This window comes from Juglans microcarpa x Juglans regia, chromosome 6D (genome assembly GCF_004785595.1).
Source record: "Juglans microcarpa x Juglans regia isolate MS1-56 chromosome 6D, Jm3101_v1.0, whole genome shotgun sequence".
Taxonomy (NCBI): Eukaryota; Viridiplantae; Streptophyta; class Magnoliopsida; order Fagales; family Juglandaceae; genus Juglans; species Juglans microcarpa x Juglans regia.
In genome coordinates, this window is record NC_054604.1 from 16540537 (window position 1) to 16545297 (window position 4761).

Genomic DNA, 4761 nt, shown 5'->3' on the forward strand with positions numbered 1-4761 from the left:
TTAATATCTTAGTCGAAGATATTAAGTGGATATTGAGGGATTTGGGAAGTGATGATATTTTTGGGGTTATGAGAATTTTAGGTCTTGAGGTATTAAAATAGGTATTTCAGGTGTAATTACAAAGTAACTGTTCAAATCGGAGATTTATTCAAGTTACATGAATTTTCTATAGGTGATGATTGATATTTGTTTGGCACTGTTGTGAACATTTTCTGAAAATCTAAAAAGTCTAGGTAAGCGGGGACATCCGATAACATTGGAACGATATAGAGAAGATTAGCATGGCCCCTGCGCAAGGATGACACGCACAAATCGAGAAATGGTCCAAATTTTTAAAGATTGTAAAGGGAAAATAAGGATTTTGGATTCTCTCTAAGGCGAGTTTGGCAATTTTTCTGGGGTCAGTTTTGGTTAGTCCGTTTTGCACAGAATTTCCAATTTTGGCCAATTTACGTTGGTTTTGCTAGGGTTGGCCATGGAGGCTGGCCCTCCCCTTCTTGCGGTGGGGGTTGTAACAACAGCACAGACCACCAAAACGTTTGCACAAGTTGTTAACGGAACGGGACAGTCTACGTTTAGGATTCCTATGAGATATCCGGTAGAGGTTGATGGTGAACAGGGGTTTGTTTTTTCAGACGTTGAGATGTCGAAGGCTGCGAATGATTTTAAATATGCTCTGGTTCTGAAGTACTCTCATGCTCGACCATCCATTGATGATATACGTTGTAATGTTGCGAAAGCTTGGGGATTGAGTGAGATCCCGATTGTTAGCTTTATGGATGATTTGCATGTCCTTGTTCAGTTGAGATGTGAACGTGATTTTTTGCATGCTTGGGCTTGTGAAGGATGTATCATGTGTGGTTCGAGTTTCAGATTGTTTAGATGGACCAAAGATTTTGACCTGTCAAAGGAATCTCCCTTAGCGCCTCAGTGGATCTTTCTACCAGGGTTACCTCTTCATATGTATCGTATGGATTGTTTACAAATTCTTGCAACTCGTTTTGGCCGTTATTTGGGAGCTGGTAATGCCACTATTAATAAGACCAGAGCATCTGGAGCACGGTTGTGTGTAGAGGTGGATCTAACTAAGGAGCCGGTGGAGGGGTTTCCTATTATGATGTCTACAACGAAGAAAATTTGGCAGAAAGTGAAATATGAGAAGCATGGATTCTATTGCTTTAAGTGTCATAGACAGGGGCACACTTCAGTGGTTTGTAGGGCTAGTGTACGGAGTTCTGAGGGAGATCAGATTGCAAAACAACAACCAAAGCCGATTTGGAAGGAGAAAAAAAAGAATGTTGAAAATACAGTGAAGGAAGGGGAGGGTGCGGTGTCTGGAAAAGTAATGGCTGAAGGGAGTGATAGGACGAGACAGGATGATCCCTCTTTATCTGTTGAAGGTATAGCGAAGAACGGCGAGACTGTGCAGGTTTTGGCTCTTAAAGCAGTGCAGGAAAATGAATTGGAGGATGAGGAGGTTTGTGAGGAAATGGAATGTGAAGTTGACCCAAGAGTGGCTCAATGTGGTGTTTTGATTCAGCAGAGTGCTCCACAATTGTTAGAACCAGAATTGATTGAATTTGAGTTGTTATCGAAAGACTCTGATGAGGGTGGGATTGAGGGTGGATAGTGCCATGTGGTCTCGGAGGTTTTGGGAATGGAGAGTCGTGATGGGAGCTCGGAACGACGTTTACCTGTTGAAGAAATCAGGGACTATATGTCGGATAGGGCAGAGGATGAACTTGTGGGAATATTGATACAAGAAAAAGCTTATGAGTATGAACCGGATACTGCTAAACTTGTAAGTAAGGCCTAGGGTGTAACGCCCATCCTTGTGGTGGGTCTTTTTATAAAATATTTTGAGAAAGGACGACGGAAATTACCGTCCAATTTAAAATTTTTTGCTTTCTTCCCAGGGTGCAAGACTCTACGTTTATAAAATAAAAATGTGATTTTGCAATAAAAGAGGTTTACAGCTAAAAACATCAATTTTAATAATAAAATGCCTCTCTTACATTTGAACCTCGTGCCAAGACTTCCGTGCTCTTCCCCATGGGCCGTGTCTGTCTCGACGCGTACTTCATTTCCTTCCCTGTGGGGGGGGAGGGACATGCATAAAAACTAAAATGAGTTGAAGACTCGTAAGCATTACTTCATGCAGTTAAAATATAACAACGTAGGTTTTCATTCATGCATTCATCATTCGTACATACTATACATACATGCATGCGTGCATACGTGTATTCATTTGAAAACGTCACTGGACGGGGTTTTCCTTTCTTTTCGTAAAATGTGTCACCTGTCAGTGCCTTCATTTCTTAAAGTGCATTCGTGCATGTGTACATACGTACATACATACATTCTTTCTTTTCACTTTCATAGCCCGGTACACACTGTTACGCCCAGTGTGTTAGGGTTAGCGGCCCTTTGACCTGGATTCCACCCGTGGCCACAGGTTGGGAATCCCTTTTCATAGGGGGCAGCACTGGGTGCACTACCAGTACTACTTACCTGGCATTACAATCTGCCCATTCATTGGTACCCTTTCATTCATTCATATGACCGTTACGTGTCTTCATACATTTTATGCTTTCATTCATTCATTCATGCCAGCTCTAAAGAGCTGGAGCTTTCATTCAGTTCTTTCTTTCATTTAACATGAGAAAACATTTCTTTTCGTGAGAAAACATCATTTCGTGAGCATGGGCTCGAACATCCTCTTTCATGACATCCACGAGCATCACCTCACGGCATTCACAAAAGTATCAGTTCGTACCATCCATAAAACATAAAGCACGGGCTCAAACTTCGCCTTTCGCGGCATCCGTAAGCATCACCTTGGACGTCGGCCTTCGTGGCGTCCACGAGCATCACCTCGCGGTGCTCACGACAGCGTCGATCCGTAGGATCCACGAAGGCGTCGGCTCAAGCTCATTTTACATGCATTTTCATCAGCTCGTTTCTTTGAAAATACATACAATAGATACATCTTATAGTCATCCATTCGCATGCGTACAATTAATAACTTTGGGTGCGTAAAAATGGGCTTTCATGGAGGGGCCGTACGTACTTATACGTTTGAAAGAATGACATCTTCTTTCATAAACATTTTCCTACAGAGAAGATCTTTTCATTTTCGTTTCGTAATTTCTAGAAAACTCCAGAAGGGCATGAACGTAATACTTACCTGGACTCCATGCTACTTTCATACCATGCAGTCCATTCATGCGCGTGTCAGCTGGCAACCTACATACATACATAACCTTAACGTCATTCTCCATCTAGTGCATAAGCGACTTAACTATAAATAGAACTATGCTATACTTGGAACACTCTCCTTCTATCTCATGCACTTACGTGCCCTTTACTACGTTAAAACCTTCGGGGACCCATTGCGGTCACCGCATCTTCCAACTCAACGTCTTGCCTCGAGTGCTCATTCACTAAAGTGAACCCGTGATTCACCTTAGGCTTAAGACACTAAGACATTCGTCTTATTCTCCTTATTGAACTCATCTTGATGCATGACTCAGACCAACTAAGTCACGCATCCCAATCATAGACACTACACCCGTCATTACCTCCATACATCTTAGCCCATACTAATCCCCATTCCCATCCATACAAGCCACACGGCTCTAAGCCAACTCTGAGGCTTAAGCACCATGTAACTATACTATGGACAGATTACCCATTACATATGTGAATCCGTCTGGTACACGTGTCTCCCCAGACTACACATGTACCTTACCCCTGTATCACCTAAGATCAACATATAACATGTTGATCACCTGCTCGTAGGGATGAGGGCCATATTCCGATACTAACATTCTCTTAACCCGGCTAGCATGACTCTTTATGCTATCCGTCCCTTTTGACAGTTCATCCAAACACTTAACATGACAAGGCTCCATTCACTATTATGCCTCACCTCACGTCACATAGCTCAAGACTACTCTCAACCTACACCGTGACCTTGTCACATCACTTGACATCCTGTTACGTCACTTCTACGCCAACTTCTAACTCATCACGAGTACGGTTCCTCAAGTACCCCCGTCACATTGTGACATCTCGTCACGTTCCTGTTACATCATTTCTACAATAACTCTTCACCCATCATAAGCCTGACTGTCAGGAACCACGTCACTTCGTGATGTCGTCCAGTCATGCTTCTGCTGCGTACTCTTACACTTATTCTGCTACTACACCCATACTCCTAGCCATAAGTCCATCACGGTGACACTTGTCACCTCAGACTACAAGCCGCGTCACAACTACTTCGGGACACTGTTCCACAGTTCCTGACACTATTCACCACGTTCTATGCCCATCAACTGCACAACCATCCTTATCTCTGCGACACGTCACACGGAGTGTCGCTGCCTCGTGGAGTACACTCCCCGTATACTCCCTTTCCACACGCTACAACCTATCATCAATATGGCATACTCGCCATACGATGCATCATTCCACCACATGGAGTACACTTCACGTGTACTCCATTCATACACACTACGCTACATCACCACTACAGCATACCCGCCGTATAGTGCGTCACTCCATTAGATAGAGTACATTCCACATGTACTCCCTTCATACCCGCTACAACCCATCATCAATATGGCATACTTGCCATACGATGCATCACTCCACCACATAGAGTATACTCCACGTGTACTCCCTTCATACACGCCATAACCCATCACCGTTATGGCATACTTGCCATATGGTGCATCTCTCCACCACATTGAGTACATT

The 4761-nt window shown here is 43.4% G+C and overlaps 1 non-coding gene across 1 annotated transcript; it reads left to right on the forward strand.

Annotated features, from left to right (window-relative positions):
• Positions 1-227: 227 nt before the first annotated feature.
• On the forward strand, positions 228-334 carry LOC121236320. Its single transcript, XR_005934737.1, has one exon. It is a non-coding gene; the product is annotated as a U6 spliceosomal RNA (small nuclear RNA).
• The last annotated feature ends 4427 nt before the right edge of the window (positions 335-4761 follow it).